Source organism: Anopheles merus, unplaced genomic scaffold, assembly GCF_017562075.2.
Source record: "Anopheles merus strain MAF unplaced genomic scaffold, AmerM5.1 LNR4000175, whole genome shotgun sequence".
Lineage (NCBI taxonomy): Eukaryota > Metazoa > Arthropoda > Insecta > Diptera > Culicidae > Anopheles > Anopheles merus.
This window is the reverse complement of record NW_024427755.1, coordinates 39,779-58,592: the sequence shown is the minus strand read 5'-3', so window position 1 is coordinate 58,592 and position 18,814 is coordinate 39,779.

Genomic DNA, 18,814 nt, shown 5'->3' with positions numbered 1-18,814 from the left:
CATGCAAATAATTGATCTATGGCATCCTGAAACGCATGCAAAATGGGTCAAGTGTTCTATGGTCATCCTGCATTGCATGCATTTATAGTGTTTGTACCTTTCCAAAACTGTTTAATCGTCTCGCTAGGACACATGGTTACAAGTTATGGCCATTTGAAGGAATGTTCAACTCCATCCTATGGCCATGGTTGAAATTTTGACGAAAATGCAAGGTCAACCATTATCGTTCTATATCATTGAGGCTTCTTGAGACCTTTCCAAAACTGTCTTAATCGTCTCGCTAGGACACATGGTTACGAAGTTATGGCCATTTGAAGGAATGTCCAACTTTCCCTCCATCCATATGGCCATGGTTGAAATTTTGACGAAAATGCAAGGTCAACCATTATCGTTCTTATATCATTGAGGCTTCTTGAATAACCAAACCAAAGCCCTGGAACACAATAATAAGGATCTTGGCGATGAAAAAGTCTCAAAATGGGTCATAGTGCACTATATACGCATGCTAAAATTGATAGGTTTTCCCGAGTAAAATGCATTCAGAGCCCATTTACAAGACTATCCGTGAGTTTAATCGTAGAACCCATGTGCGGCTTTAGAAGACCGCTTCAATACCTTTCCAAAACTGTCTTAATCGTCTCGCTAGGACACATGGTTACGAAGTTATGGCCATTTGAAGGAATGTCCAACTTTCCCATCCATCCATATGGCCATGGTTGAAATTTTGACGAAAATGCAAGGTCAACCATTATCGTTCTTATATCATTGAGGCTTCTTGAATAACCAAACCAAAGCCCTGGAACACAATAATAAGGATCTTGGCGATGAAAAAGTCTCAAAATGGGTCATAGTGCACTATATACGCATGCTAAAATTGATAGGTTTTCCCGAGTAAAATGCATTCAGAGCCCATTTACAAGACTATCCGTGAGTTTAATCGTAGAACCCATGTGCGGCTTTAGAAGACCGCTTCAATACCTTTCCAAAACTGTCTTAATCGTCTCGCTAGGACACATGGTTACGAAGTTATGGCCATTTGAAGGAATGTCCAACTTTCCCATCCATCCATATGGCCATGGTTGAAATTTTGACGAAAATGCAAGGTCAACCATTATCGTTCTTATATCATTGAGGCTTCTTGAATAACCAAACCAAAGCCCTGGAACACAATAATAAGGATCTTGGCGATGAAAAAGTCTCAAAATGGGTCATAGTGCACTATATACGCATGCTAAAATTGATAGGTTTTCCCGAGTAAAATGCATTCAGAGCCCATTTACAAGACTATCCGTGAGTTTAATCGTAGAACCCATGTGCGGCTTTAGAAGACCGCTTCAATACCTTTCCAAAACTGTCTTAATCGTCTCGCTAGGACACATGGTTACGAAGTTATGGCCATTTGAAGGAATGTCCAACTTTCCCATCCATCCATATGGCCATGGTTGAAATTTTGACGAAAATGCAAGGTCAACCATTATCGTTCTTATATCATTGAGGCTTCTTGAATAACCAAACCAAAGCCCTGGAACACAATAATAAGGATCTTGGCGATGAAAAAGTCTCAAAATGGGTCATAGTGCACTATATACGCATGCTAAAATTGATAGGTTTTCCCGAGTAAAATGCATTCAGAGCCCATTTACAAGACTATCCGTGAGTTTAATCGTAGAACCCATGTGCGGCTTTAGAAGACCGCTTCAATACCTTTCCAAAACTGTCTTAATCGTCTCGCTAGGACACATGGTTACGAAGTTATGGCCATTTGAAGGAATGTCCAACTTTCCCATCCATCCATATGGCCATGGTTGAAATTTTGACGAAAATGCAAGGTCAACCATTATCGTTCTTATATCATTGAGGCTTCTTGAATAACCAAACCAAAGCCCTGGAACACAATAATAAGGATCTTGGCGATGAAAAAGTCTCAAAATGGGTCATAGTGCACTATATACGCATGCTAAAATTGATAGGTTTTCCCGAGTAAAATGCATTCAGAGCCCATTTACAAGACTATCCGTGAGTTTAATCGTAGAACCCATGTGCGGCTTTAGAAGACCGCTTCAATACCTTTCCAAAACTGTCTTAATCGTCTCGCTAGGACACATGGTTACGAAGTTATGGCCATTTGAAGGAATGTCCAACTTTCCCATCCATCCATATGGCCATGGTTGAAATTTTGACGAAAATGCAAGGTCAACCATTATCGTTCTTATATCATTGAGGCTTCTTGAATAACCAAACCAAAGCCCTGGAACACAATAATAAGGATCTTGGCGATGAAAAAGTCTCAAAATGGGTCATAGTGCACTATATACGCATGCTAAAATTGATAGGTTTTCCCGAGTAAAATGCATTCAGAGCCCATTTACAAGACTATCCGTGAGTTTAATCGTAGAACCCATGTGCGGCTTTAGAAGACCGCTTCAATACCTTTCCAAAACTGTCTTAATCGTCTCGCTAGGACACATGGTTACGAAGTTATGGCCATTTGAAGGAATGTCCAACTTTCCCATCCATCCATATGGCCATGGTTGAAATTTTGACGAAAATGCAAGGTCAACCATTATCGTTCTTATATCATTGAGGCTTCTTGAATAACCAAACCAAAGCCCTGGAACACAATAATAAGGATCTTGGCGATGAAAAAGTCTCAAAATGGGTCATAGTGCACTATATACGCATGCTAAAATTGATAGGTTTTCCCGAGTAAAATGCATTCAGAGCCCATTTACAAGACTATCCGTGAGTTTAATCGTAGAACCCATGTGCGGCTTTAAAAGACCGCTTCAATACCTTTCCAAAACTGTCTTAATCGTCTCGCTAGGACACATGGTTACGAAGTTATGGCCATTTGAAGGAATGTCCAACTTTCCCATCCATCCATATGGCCATGGTTGAAATTTTGACGAAAATGCAAGGTCAACCATTATCGTTCTTATATCATTGAGGCTTCTTGAATAACCAAACCAAAGCCCTGGAACACAATAATAAGGATCTTGGCGATGAAAAAGTCTCAAAATGGGTCATAGTGCACTATATACGCATGCTAAAATTGATAGGTTTTCCCGAGTAAAATGCATTCAGAGCCCATTTACAAGACTATCCGTGAGTTTAATCGTAGAAACCATGTGCGGCTTTAGAAGACCGCTTCAATACCTTTCCAAAACTGTCTTAATCGTCTCGCTAGGACACATGGTTACGAAGTTATGGCCATTTGAAGGAATGTCCAACTTTCCCATCCATCCATATGGCCATGGTTGAAATTTTGACGAAAATGCAAGGTCAACCATTATCGTTCTTATATCATTGAGGCTTCTTGAATAACCAAACCAAAGCCCTGGAACACAATAATAAGGATCTTGGCGATGAAAAAGTCTCAAAATGGGTCATAGTGCACTATATACGCATGCTAAAATTGATAGGTTTTCCCGAGTAAAATGCATTCAGAGCCCATTTACAAGACTATCCGTGAGTTTAATCGTAGAACCCATGTGCGGCTTTAGAAGACCGCTTCAATACCTTTCCAAAACTGTCTTAATCGTCTCGCTAGGACACATGGTTACGAAGTTATGGCCATTTGAAGGAATGTCCAACTTTCCCATCCATCCATATGGCCATGGTTGAAATTTTGACGAAAATGCAAGGTCAACCATTATCGTTCTTATATCATTGAGGCTTCTTGAATAACCAAACCAAAGCCCTGGAACACAATAATAAGGATCTTGGCGATGAAAAAGTCTCAAAATGGGTCATAGTGCACTATATACGCATGCTAAAATTGATAGGTTTTCCCGAGTAAAATGCATTCAGAGCCCATTTACAAGACTATCCGTGAGTTTAATCGTAGAACCCATGTGCGGCTTTAGAAGACCGCTTCAATACCTTTCCAAAACTGTCTTAATCGTCTCGCTAGGACACATGGTTACGAAGTTATGGCCATTTGAAGGAATGTCCAACTTTCCCATCCATCCATATGGCCATGGTTGAAATTTTGACGAAAATGCAAGGTCAACCATTATCGTTCTTATATCATTGAGGCTTCTTGAATAACCAAACCAAAGCCCTGGAACACAATAATAAGGATCTTGGCGATGAAAAAGTCTCAAAATGGGTCATAGTGCACTATATACGCATGCTAAAATTGATAGGTTTTCCCGAGTAAAATGCATTCAGAGCCCATTTACAAGACTATCCGTGAGTTTAATCGTAGAACCCATGTGCGGCTTTAGAAGACCGCTTCAATACCTTTCCAAAACTGTCTTAATCGTCTCGCTAGGACACATGGTTACGAAGTTATGGCCATTTGAAGGAATGTCCAACTTTCCCATCCATCCATATGGCCATGGTTGAAATTTTGACGAAAATGCAAGGTCAACCATTATCGTTCTTATATCATTGAGGCTTCTTGAATAACCAAACCAAAGCCCTGGAACACAATAATAAGGATCTTGGCGATGAAAAAGTCTCAAAATGGGTCATAGTGCACTATATACGCATGCTAAAATTGATAGGTTTTCCCGAGTAAAATGCATTCAGAGCCCATTTACAAGACTATCCGTGAGTTTAATCGTAGAACCCATGTGCGGCTTTAGAAGACCGCTTCAATACCTTTCCAAAACTGTCTTAATCGTCTCGCTAGGACACATGGTTACGAAGTTATGGCCATTTGAAGGAATGTCCAACTTTCCCATCCATCCATATGGCCATGGTTGAAATTTTGACGAAAATGCAAGGTCAACCATTATCGTTCTTATATCATTGAGGCTTCTTGAATAACCAAACCAAAGCCCTGGAACACAATAATAAGGATCTTGGCGATGAAAAAGTCTCAAAATGGGTCATAGTGCACTATATACGCATGCTAAAATTGATAGGTTTTCCCGAGTAAAATGCATTCAGAGCCCATTTACAAGACTATCCGTGAGTTTAATCGTAGAACCCATGTGCGGCTTTAGAAGACCGCTTCAATACCTTTCCAAAACTGTCTTAATCGTCTCGCTAGGACACATGGTTACGAAGTTATGGCCATTTGAAGGAATGTCCAACTTTCCCATCCATCCATATGGCCATGGTTGAAATTTTGACGAAAATGCAAGGTCAACCATTATCGTTCTTATATCATTGAGGCTTCTTGAATAACCAAACCAAAGCCCTGGAACACAATAATAAGGATCTTGGCGATGAAAAAGTCTCAAAATGGGTCATAGTGCACTATATACGCATGCTAAAATTGATAGGTTTTCCCGAGTAAAATGCATTCAGAGCCCATTTACAAGACTATCCGTGAGTTTAATCGTAGAACCCATGTGCGGCTTTAGAAGACCGCTTCAATACCTTTCCAAAACTGTCTTAATCGTCTCGCTAGGACACATGGTTACGAAGTTATGGCCATTTGAAGGAATGTCCAACTTTCCCATCCATCCATATGGCCATGGTTGAAATTTTGACGAAAATGCAAGGTCAACCATTATCGTTCTTATATCATTGAGGCTTCTTGAATAACCAAACCAAAGCCCTGGAACACAATAATAAGGATCTTGGCGATGAAAAAGTCTCAAAATGGGTCATAGTGCACTATATACGCATGCTAAAATTGATAGGTTTTCCCGAGTAAAATGCATTCAGAGCCCATTTACAAGACTATCCGTGAGTTTAATCGTAGAACCCATGTGCGGCTTTAGAAGACCGCTTCAATACCTTTCCAAAACTGTCTTAATCGTCTCGCTAGGACACATGGTTACGAAGTTATGGCCATTTGAAGGAATGTCCAACTTTCCCATCCATCCATATGGCCATGGTTGAAATTTTGACGAAAATGCAAGGTCAACCATTATCGTTCTTATATCATTGAGGCTTCTTGAATAACCAAACCAAAGCCCTGGAACACAATAATAAGGATCTTGGCGATGAAAAAGTCTCAAAATGGGTCATAGTGCACTATATACGCATGCTAAAATTGATAGGTTTTCCCGAGTAAAATGCATTCAGAGCCCATTTACAAGACTATCCGTGAGTTTAATCGTAGAACCCATGTGCGGCTTTAGAAGACCGCTTCAATACCTTTCCAAAACTGTCTTAATCGTCTCGCTAGGACACATGGTTACGAAGTTATGGCCATTTGAAGGAATGTCCAACTTTCCCATCCATCCATATGGCCATGGTTGAAATTTTGACGAAAATGCAAGGTCAACCATTATCGTTCTTATATCATTGAGGCTTCTTGAATAACCAAACCAAAGCCCTGGAACACAATAATAAGGATCTTGGCGATGAAAAAGTCTCAAAATGGGTCATAGTGCACTATATACGCATGCTAAAATTGATAGGTTTTCCCGAGTAAAATGCATTCAGAGCCCATTTACAAGACTATCCGTGAGTTTAATCGTAGAACCCATGTGCGGCTTTAGAAGACCGCTTCAATACCTTTCCAAAACTGTCTTAATCGTCTCGCTAGGACACATGGTTACGAAGTTATGGCCATTTGAAGGAATGTCCAACTTTCCCATCCATCCATATGGCCATGGTTGAAATTTTGACGAAAATGCAAGGTCAACCATTATCGTTCTTATATCATTGAGGCTTCTTGAATAACCAAACCAAAGCCCTGGAACACAATAATAAGGATCTTGGCGATGAAAAAGTCTCAAAATGGGTCATAGTGCACTATATACGCATGCTAAAATTGATAGGTTTTCCCGAGTAAAATGCATTCAGAGCCCATTTACAAGACTATCCGTGAGTTTAATCGTAGAACCCATGTGCGGCTTTAGAAGACCGCTTCAATACCTTTCCAAAACTGTCTTAATCGTCTCGCTAGGACACATGGTTACGAAGTTATGGCCATTTGAAGGAATGTCCAACTTTCCCATCCATCCATATGGCCATGGTTGAAATTTTGACGAAAATGCAAGGTCAACCATTATCGTTCTTATATCATTGAGGCTTCTTGAATAACCAAACCAAAGCCCTGGAACACAATAATAAGGATCTTGGCGATGAAAAAGTCTCAAAATGGGTCATAGTGCACTATATACGCATGCTAAAATTGATAGGTTTTCCCGAGTAAAATGCATTCAGAGCCCATTTACAAGACTATCCGTGAGTTTAATCGTAGAACCCATGTGCGGCTTTAGAAGACCGCTTCAATACCTTTCCAAAACTGTCTTAATCGTCTCGCTAGGACACATGGTTACGAAGTTATGGCCATTTGAAGGAATGTCCAACTTTCCCATCCATCCATATGGCCATGGTTGAAATTTTGACGAAAATGCAAGGTCAACCATTATCGTTCTTATATCATTGAGGCTTCTTGAATAACCAAACCAAAGCCCTGGAACACAATAATAAGGATCTTGGCGATGAAAAAGTCTCAAAATGGGTCATAGTGCACTATATACGCATGCTAAAATTGATAGGTTTTCCCGAGTAAAATGCATTCAGAGCCCATTTACAAGACTATCCGTGAGTTTAATCGTAGAACCCATGTGCGGCTTTAGAAGACCGCTTCAATACCTTTCCAAAACTGTCTTAATCGTCTCGCTAGGACACATGGTTACGAAGTTATGGCCATTTGAAGGAATGTCCAACTTTCCCATCCATCCATATGGCCATGGTTGAAATTTTGACGAAAATGCAAGGTCAACCATTATCGTTCTTATATCATTGAGGCTTCTTGAATAACCAAACCAAAGCCCTGGAACACAATAATAAGGATCTTGGCGATGAAAAAGTCTCAAAATGGGTCATAGTGCACTATATACGCATGCTAAAATTGATAGGTTTTCCCGAGTAAAATGCATTCAGAGCCCATTTACAAGACTATCCGTGAGTTTAATCGTAGAACCCATGTGCGGCTTTAGAAGACCGCTTCAATACCTTTCCAAAACTGTCTTAATCGTCTCGCTAGGACACATGGTTACGAAGTTATGGCCATTTGAAGGAATGTCCAACTTTCCCATCCATCCATATGGCCATGGTTGAAATTTTGACGAAAATGCAAGGTCAACCATTATCGTTCTTATATCATTGAGGCTTCTTGAATAACCAAACCAAAGCCCTGGAACACAATAATAAGGATCTTGGCGATGAAAAAGTCTCAAAATGGGTCATAGTGCACTATATACGCATGCTAAAATTGATAGGTTTTCCCGAGTAAAATGCATTCAGAGCCCATTTACAAGACTATCCGTGAGTTTAATCGTAGAACCCATGTGCGGCTTTAGAAGACCGCTTCAATACCTTTCCAAAACTGTCTTAATCGTCTCGCTAGGACACATGGTTACGAAGTTATGGCCATTTGAAGGAATGTCCAACTTTCCCATCCATCCATATGGCCATGGTTGAAATTTTGACGAAAATGCAAGGTCAACCATTATCGTTCTTATATCATTGAGGCTTCTTGAATAACCAAACCAAAGCCCTGGAACACAATAATAAGGATCTTGGCGATGAAAAAGTCTCAAAATGGGTCATAGTGCACTATATACGCATGCTAAAATTGATAGGTTTTCCCGAGTAAAATGCATTCAGAGCCCATTTACAAGACTATCCGTGAGTTTAATCGTAGAACCCATGTGCGGCTTTAGAAGACCGCTTCAATACCTTTCCAAAACTGTCTTAATCGTCTCGCTAGGACACATGGTTACGAAGTTATGGCCATTTGAAGGAATGTCCAACTTTCCCATCCATCCATATGGCCATGGTTGAAATTTTGACGAAAATGCAAGGTCAACCATTATCGTTCTTATATCATTGAGGCTTCTTGAATAACCAAACCAAAGCCCTGGAACACAATAATAAGGATCTTGGCGATGAAAAAGTCTCAAAATGGGTCATAGTGCACTATATACGCATGCTAAAATTGATAGGTTTTCCCGAGTAAAATGCATTCAGAGCCCATTTACAAGACTATCCGTGAGTTTAATCGTAGAACCCATGTGCGGCTTTAGAAGACCGCTTCAATACCTTTCCAAAACTGTCTTAATCGTCTCGCTAGGACACATGGTTACGAAGTTATGGCCATTTGAAGGAATGTCCAACTTTCCCATCCATCCATATGGCCATGGTTGAAATTTTGACGAAAATGCAAGGTCAACCATTATCGTTCTTATATCATTGAGGCTTCTTGAATAACCAAACCAAAGCCCTGGAACACAATAATAAGGATCTTGGCGATGAAAAAGTCTCAAAATGGGTCATAGTGCACTATATACGCATGCTAAAATTGATAGGTTTTCCCGAGTAAAATGCATTCAGAGCCCATTTACAAGACTATCCGTGAGTTTAATCGTAGAACCCATGTGCGGCTTTAGAAGACCGCTTCAATACCTTTCCAAAACTGTCTTAATCGTCTCGCTAGGACACATGGTTACGAAGTTATGGCCATTTGAAGGAATGTCCAACTTTCCCATCCATCCATATGGCCATGGTTGAAATTTTGACGAAAATGCAAGGTCAACCATTATCGTTCTTATATCATTGAGGCTTCTTGAATAACCAAACCAAAGCCCTGGAACACAATAATAAGGATCTTGGCGATGAAAAAGTCTCAAAATGGGTCATAGTGCACTATATACGCATGCTAAAATTGATAGGTTTTCCCGAGTAAAATGCATTCAGAGCCCATTTACAAGACTATCCGTGAGTTTAATCGTAGAACCCATGTGCGGCTTTAGAAGACCGCTTCAATACCTTTCCAAAACTGTCTTAATCGTCTCGCTAGGACACATGGTTACGAAGTTATGGCCATTTGAAGGAATGTCCAACTTTCCCATCCATCCATATGGCCATGGTTGAAATTTTGACGAAAATGCAAGGTCAACCATTATCGTTCTTATATCATTGAGGCTTCTTGAATAACCAAACCAAAGCCCTGGAACACAATAATAAGGATCTTGGCGATGAAAAAGTCTCAAAATGGGTCATAGTGCACTATATACGCATGCTAAAATTGATAGGTTTTCCCGAGTAAAATGCATTCAGAGCCCATTTACAAGACTATCCGTGAGTTTAATCGTAGAACCCATGTGCGGCTTTAGAAGACCGCTTCAATACCTTTCCAAAACTGTCTTAATCGTCTCGCTAGGACACATGGTTACGAAGTTATGGCCATTTGAAGGAATGTCCAACTTTCCCATCCATCCATATGGCCATGGTTGAAATTTTGACGAAAATGCAAGGTCAACCATTATCGTTCTTATATCATTGAGGCTTCTTGAATAACCAAACCAAAGCCCTGGAACACAATAATAAGGATCTTGGCGATGAAAAAGTCTCAAAATGGGTCATAGTGCACTATATACGCATGCTAAAATTGATAGGTTTTCCCGAGTAAAATGCATTCAGAGCCCATTTACAAGACTATCCGTGAGTTTAATCGTAGAACCCATGTGCGGCTTTAGAAGACCGCTTCAATACCTTTCCAAAACTGTCTTAATCGTCTCGCTAGGACACATGGTTACGAAGTTATGGCCATTTGAAGGAATGTCCAACTTTCCCATCCATCCATATGGCCATGGTTGAAATTTTGACGAAAATGCAAGGTCAACCATTATCGTTCTTATATCATTGAGGCTTCTTGAATAACCAAACCAAAGCCCTGGAACACAATAATAAGGATCTTGGCGATGAAAAAGTCTCAAAATGGGTCATAGTGCACTATATACGCATGCTAAAATTGATAGGTTTTCCCGAGTAAAATGCATTCAGAGCCCATTTACAAGACTATCCGTGAGTTTAATCGTAGAACCCATGTGCGGCTTTAGAAGACCGCTTCAATACCTTTCCAAAACTGTCTTAATCGTCTCGCTAGGACACATGGTTACGAAGTTATGGCCATTTGAAGGAATGTCCAACTTTCCCATCCATCCATATGGCCATGGTTGAAATTTTGACGAAAATGCAAGGTCAACCATTATCGTTCTTATATCATTGAGGCTTCTTGAATAACCAAACCAAAGCCCTGGAACACAATAATAAGGATCTTGGCGATGAAAAAGTCTCAAAATGGGTCATAGTGCACTATATACGCATGCTAAAATTGATAGGTTTTCCCGAGTAAAATGCATTCAGAGCCCATTTACAAGACTATCCGTGAGTTTAATCGTAGAACCCATGTGCGGCTTTAGAAGACCGCTTCAATACCTTTCCAAAACTGTCTTAATCGTCTCGCTAGGACACATGGTTACGAAGTTATGGCCATTTGAAGGAATGTCCAACTTTCCCATCCATCCATATGGCCATGGTTGAAATTTTGACGAAAATGCAAGGTCAACCATTATCGTTCTTATATCATTGAGGCTTCTTGAATAACCAAACCAAAGCCCTGGAACACAATAATAAGGATCTTGGCGATGAAAAAGTCTCAAAATGGGTCATAGTGCACTATATACGCATGCTAAAATTGATAGGTTTTCCCGAGTAAAATGCATTCAGAGCCCATTTACAAGACTATCCGTGAGTTTAATCGTAGAACCCATGTGCGGCTTTAGAAGACCGCTTCAATACCTTTCCAAAACTGTCTTAATCGTCTCGCTAGGACACATGGTTACGAAGTTATGGCCATTTGAAGGAATGTCCAACTTTCCCATCCATCCATATGGCCATGGTTGAAATTTTGACGAAAATGCAAGGTCAACCATTATCGTTCTTATATCATTGAGGCTTCTTGAATAACCAAACCAAAGCCCTGGAACACAATAATAAGGATCTTGGCGATGAAAAAGTCTCAAAATGGGTCATAGTGCACTATATACGCATGCTAAAATTGATAGGTTTTCCCGAGTAAAATGCATTCAGAGCCCATTTACAAGACTATCCGTGAGTTTAATCGTAGAACCCATGTGCGGCTTTAGAAGACCGCTTCAATACCTTTCCAAAACTGTCTTAATCGTCTCGCTAGGACACATGGTTACGAAGTTATGGCCATTTGAAGGAATGTCCAACTTTCCCATCCATCCATATGGCCATGGTTGAAATTTTGACGAAAATGCAAGGTCAACCATTATCGTTCTTATATCATTGAGGCTTCTTGAATAACCAAACCAAAGCCCTGGAACACAATAATAAGGATCTTGGCGATGAAAAAGTCTCAAAATGGGTCATAGTGCACTATATACGCATGCTAAAATTGATAGGTTTTCCCGAGTAAAATGCATTCAGAGCCCATTTACAAGACTACCCGTGAGTTTAATCGTAGAACCCATGTGCGGCTTTAGAAGACCGCTTCAATACCTTTCCAAAACTGTCTTAATCGTCTCGCTAGGACACATGGTTACGAAGTTATGGCCATTTGAAGGAATGTCCAACTTTCCCATCCATCCATATGGCCATGGTTGAAATTTTGACGAAAATGCAAGGTCAACCATTATCGTTCTTATATCATTGAGGCTTCTTGAATAACCAAACCAAAGCCCTGGAACACAATAATAAGGATCTTGGCGATGAAAAAGTCTCAAAATGGGTCATAGTGCACTATATACGCATGCTAAAATTGATAGGTTTTCCCGAGTAAAATGCATTCAGAGCCCATTTACAAGACTACCCGTGAGTTTAATCGTAGAACCCATGTGCGGCTTTAGAAGACCGCTTCAATACCTTTCCAAAACTGTCTTAATCGTCTCGCTAGGACACATGGTTACGAAGTTATGGCCATTTGAAGGAATGTCCAACTTTCCCATCCATCCATATGGCCATGGTTGAAATTTTGACGAAAATGCAAGGTCAACCATTATCGTTCTTATATCATTGAGGCTTCTTGAATAACCAAACCAAAGCCCTGGAACACAATAATAAGGATCTTGGCGATGAAAAAGTCTCAAAATGGGTCATAGTGCACTATATACGCATGCTAAAATTGATAGGTTTTCCCGAGTAAAATGCATTCAGAGCCATTTACAAGACTATCCGTGAGTTTAATCGTAGAACCCATGTGCGGCTTTAGAAGACCGCTTCAATACCTTTCCAAAACTGTCTTAATCGTCTCGCTAGGACACATGGTTACGAAGTTATGGCCATTTGAAGGAATGTCCAACTTTCCCATCCATCCATATGGCCATGGTTGAAATTTTGACGAAAATGCAAGGTCAACCATTATCGTTCTTATATCATTGAGGCTTCTTGAATAACCAAACCAAAGCCCTGGAACACAATAATAAGGATCTTGGCGATGAAAAAGTCTCAAAATGGGTCATAGTGCACTATATACGCATGCTAAAATTGATAGGTTTTCCCGAGTAAAATGCATTCAGAGCCCATTTACAAGACTATCCGTGAGTTTAATCGTAGAACCCATGTGCGGCTTTAGAAGACCGCTTCAATACCTTTCCAAAACTGTCTTAATCGTCTCGCTAGGACACATGGTTACGAAGTTATGGCCATTTGAAGGAATGTCCAACTTTCCCATCCATCCATATGGCCATGGTTGAAATTTTGACGAAAATGCAAGGTCAACCATTATCGTTCTTATATCATTGAGGCTTCTTGAATAACCAAACCAAAGCCCTGGAACACAATAATAAGGATCTTGGCGATGAAAAAGTCTCAAAATGGGTCATAGTGCACTATATACGCATGCTAAAATTGATAGGTTTTCCCGAGTAAAATGCATTCAGAGCCCATTTACAAGACTACCCGTGAGTTTAATCGTAGAACCCATGTGCGGCTTTAGAAGACCGCTTCAATACCTTTCCAAAACTGTCTTAATCGTCTCGCTAGGACACATGGTTACGAAGTTATGGCCATTTGAAGGAATGTCCAACTTTCCCATCCATCCATATGGCCATGGTTGAAATTTTGACGAAAATGCAAGGTCAACCATTATCGTTCTTATATCATTGAGGCTTCTTGAATAACCAAACCAAAGCCCTGGAACACAATAATAAGGATCTTGGCGATGAAAAAGTCTCAAAATGGGTCATAGTGCACTATATACGCATGCTAAAATTGATAGGTTTTCCCGAGTAAAATGCATTCAGAGGCCATTTACAAGACTACCCGTGAGTTTAATCGTAGAACCCATGTGCGGCTTTAGAAGACCGCTTCAATACCTTTCCAAAACTGTCTTAATCGTCTCGCTAGGACACATGGTTACGAAGTTATGGCCATTTGAAGGAATGTCCAACTTTCCCATCCATCCATATGGCCATGGTTGAAATTTTGACGAAAATGCAAGGTCAACCATTATCGTTCTTATATCATTGAGGCTTCTTGAATAACCAAACCAAAGCCCTGGAACACAATAATAAGGATCTTGGCGATGAAAAAGTCTCAAAATGGGTCATAGTGCACTATATACGCATGCTAAAATTGATAGGTTTTCCCGAGTAAAATGCATTCAGAGCCCATTTACAAGACTATCCGTGAGTTTAATCGTAGAACCCATGTGCGGCTTTAGAAGACCGCTTCAATACCTTTCCAAAACTGTCTTAATCGTCTCGCTAGGACACATGGTTACGAAGTTATGGCCATTTGAAGGAATGTCCAACTTTCCCATCCATCCATATGGCCATGGTTGAAATTTTGACGAAAATGCAAGGTCAACCATTATCGTTCTTATATCATTGAGGCTTCTTGAATAACCAAACCAAAGCCCTGGAACACAATAATAAGGATCTTGGCGATGAAAAAGTCTCAAAATGGGTCATAGTGCACTATATACGCATGCTAAAATTGATAGGTTTTCCCGAGTAAAATGCATTCAGAGCCCATTTACAAGACTATCCGTGAGTTTAATCGTAGAACCCATGTGCGGCTTTAGAAGACCGCTTCAATACCTTTCCAAAACTGTCTTAATCGTCTCGCTAGGACACATGGTTACGAAGTTATGGCCATTTGAAGGAATGTCCAACTTTCCCATCCATCCATATGGCCATGGTTGAAATTTTGACGAAAATGCAAGGTCAACCATTATCGTTCTTATATCATTGAGGCTTCTTGAATAACCAAACCAAAGCCCTGGAACACAATAATAAGGATCTTGGCGATGAAAAAGTCTCAAAATGGGTCATAGTGCACTATATACGCATGCTAAAATTGATAGGTTTTCCCGAGTAAAATGCATTCAGAGCCCATTTACAAGACTACCCGTGAGTTTAATCGTAGAACCCATGTGCGGCTTTAGAAGACCGCTTCAATACCTTTCCAAAACTGTCTTAATCGTCTCGCTAGGACACATGGTTACGAAGTTATGGCCATTTGAAGGAATGTCCAACTTTCCCATCCATCCATATGGCCATGGTTGAAATTTTGACGAAAATGCAAGGTCAACCATTATCGTTCTTATATCATTGAGGCTTCTTGAATAACCAAACCAAAGCCCTGGAACACAATAATAAGGATCTTGGCGATGAAAAAGTCTCAAAATGGGTCATAGTGCACTATATACGCATGCTAAAATTGATAGGTTTTCCCGAGTAAAATGCATTCAGAGCCCATTTACAAGACTACCCGTGAGTTTAATCGTAGAACCCATGTGCGGCTTTAGAAGACCGCTTCAATACCTTTCCAAAACTGTCTTAATCGTCTCGCTAGGACACATGGTTACGAAGTTATGGCCATTTGAAGGAATGTCCAACTTTCCCATCCATCCATATGGCCATGGTTGAAATTTTGACGAAAATGCAAGGTCAACCATTATCGTTCTTATATCATTGAGGCTTCTTGAATAACCAAACCAAAGCCCTGGAACACAATAATAAGGATCTTGGCGATGAAAAAGTCTCAAAATGGGTCATAGTGCACTATATACGCATGCTAAAATTGATAGGTTTTCCCGAGTAAAATGCATTCAGAGCCCATTTACAAGACTATCCGTGAGTTTAATCGTAGAACCCATGTGCGGCTTTAGAAGACCGCTTCAATACCTTTCCAAAACTGTCTTAATCGTCTCGCTAGGACACATGGTTACGAAGTTATGGCCATTTGAAGGAATGTCCAACTTTCCCATCCATCCATATGGCCATGGTTGAAATTTTGACGAAAATGCAAGGTCAACCATTATCGTTCTTATATCATTGAGGCTTCTTGAATAACCAAACCAAAGCCCTGGAACACAATAATAAGGATCTTGGCGATGAAAAAGTCTCAAAATGGGTCATAGTGCACTATATACGCATGCTAAAATTGATAGGTTTTCCCGAGTAAAATGCATTCAGAGCCCATTTACAAGACTATCCGTGAGTTTAATCGTAGAACCCATGTGCGGCTTTAGAAGACCGCTTCAATACCTTTCCAAAACTGTCTTAATCGTCTCGCTAGGACACATGGTTACGAAGTTATGGCCATTTGAAGGAATGTCCAACTTTCCCATCCATCCATATGGCCATGGTTGAAATTTTGACGAAAATGCAAGGTCAACCATTATCGTTCTTATATCATTGAGGCTTCTTGAATAACCAAACCAAAGCCCTGGAACACAATAATAAGGATCTTGGCGATGAAAAAGTCTCAAAATGGGTCATAGTGCACTATATACGCATGCTAAAATTGATAGGTTTTCCCGAGTAAAATGCATTCAGAGGCCATTTACAAGACTATCCGTGAGTTTAATCGTAGAACCCATGTACGGCTTTAGAAGACCGCTTCAATACCTTTCCAAAACTGTCTTAATCGTCTCGCTAGGACACATGGTTACGAAGTTATGGCCATTTGAAGGAATGTCCAACTTTCCCATCCATCCATATGGCCATGGTTGAAATTTTGACGAAAATGCAAGGTCAACCATTATCGTTCTTATATCATTGAGGCTTCTTGAATAACCAAACCAAAGCCCTGGAACACAATAATAAGGATCTTGGCGATGAAAAAGTCTCAAAATGGGTCATAGTGCACTATATACGCATGCTAAAATTGATAGGTTTTCCCGAGTAAAATGCATTCAGAGCCCATTTACAAGACTATCCGTGAGTTTAATCGTAGAACCCATGTGCGGCTTTAAAAGACCGCTTCAATACCTTTCCAAAACTGTCTTAATCGTCTCGCTAGGACACATGGTTACGAAGTTATGGCCATTTGAAGGAATGTCCAACTTTCCCATCCATCCATATGGCCATGGTTGAAATTTTGACGAAAATGCAAGGTCAACCATTATCGTTCTTATATCATTGAGGCTTCTTGAATAACCAAACCAAAGCCCTGGAACACAATAATAAGGATCTTGGCGATGAAAAAGTCTCAAAATGGGTCATAGTGCACTATATACGCATGCTAAAATTGATAGGTTTTCCCGAGTAAAATGCATTCAGAGCCCATTTACTAGACTATCCGTGAGTTTAATCGTAGAACCCATGTGCGGCTTTAGAAGACCGCTTCAATACCTTTCCAAAACTGTCTTAATCGTCTCGCTAGGACACATGGTTACGAAGTTATGGCCATTTGAAGGAATGTCCAACTTTCCCATCCATCCATATGGCCATGGTTGAAATTTTGACGAAAATGCAAGGTCAACCATTATCGTTCTTATATCATTGAGGCTTCTTGAATAACCAAACCAAAGCCCTGGAACACAATAATAAGGATCTTGGCGATGAAAAAGTCTCAAAATGGGTCATAGTGCACTATATACGCATGCTAAAATTGATAGGTTTTCCCGAGTAAAATGCATTCAGAGCCCATTTACAAGACTATCCGTGAGTTTAATCGTAGAACCCATGTGCGGCTTTAGAAGACCGCTTCAATACCTTTCCAAAACTGTCTTAATCGTCTCGCTAGGACACATGGTTACGAAGTTATGGCCATTTGAAGGAATGTCCAACTTTCCCATCCATCCATATGGCCATGGTTGAAATTTTGACGAAAATGCAAGGTCAACCATTATCGTTCTTATATCATTGAGGCTTCTTGAATAACCAAACCAAAGCCCTGGAACACAATAATAAGGATCTTGGCGATGAAAAAGTCTCAAAATGGGTCATAGTGCACTATATACGCATGCTAAAATTGATAGGTTTTCCCGAGTAAAATGCATTCAGAGCCCATTTACAAGACTATCCGTGAGTTTAATCGTAGAACCCATGTGCGGCTTTAGAAGACCGCTTCAATACCTTTCCAAAACTGTCTTAATCGTCTCGCTAGGACACATGGTTACGAAGTTATGGCCATTTGAAGGAATGTCCAACTTTCCCATCCATCCATATGGCCATGGTTGAAATTTTGACGAAAATGCAAGGTCAACCATTATCGTTCTTATATCATTGAGGCTTCTTGAATAACCAAACCAAAGCCCTGGAACACAATAATAAGGATCTTGGCGATGAAAAAGTCTCAAAATGGGTCATAGTGCACTATATACGCATGCTAAAATTGATAGGTTTTCCCGAGTAAAATGCATTCAGAGCCCATTTACAAGACTACCCGTGAGTTTAATCGTAGAACCCATGTGCGGCTTTAGAAGACCGCTTCAATACCTTTCCAAAACTGTCTTAATCGTCTCGCTAGGACACATGGTTACGAAGTTATGGCCATTTGAAGGAATGTCCAACTTTCCCATCCATCCATATGGCCATGGTTGAAATTTTGACGAAAATGCAAGGTCAACCATTATCGTTCTTATATCATTGAGGCTTCTTGAATAACCAAACCAAAGCCCTGGAACACAATAATAAGGATCTTGGCGATGAAAAAGTCTCAAAATGGGTCATAGTGCACTATATACGCATGCTAAAATTGATAGGTTTTCCCGAGTAAAATGCATTCAGAGCCCATTTACAAGACTACCCGTGAGTTTAATCGTAGAACCCATGTGCGGCTTTAGAAGACCGCTTCAATACCTTTCCAAAACTGTCTTAATCGTCTCGCTAGGACACATGGTTACGAAGTT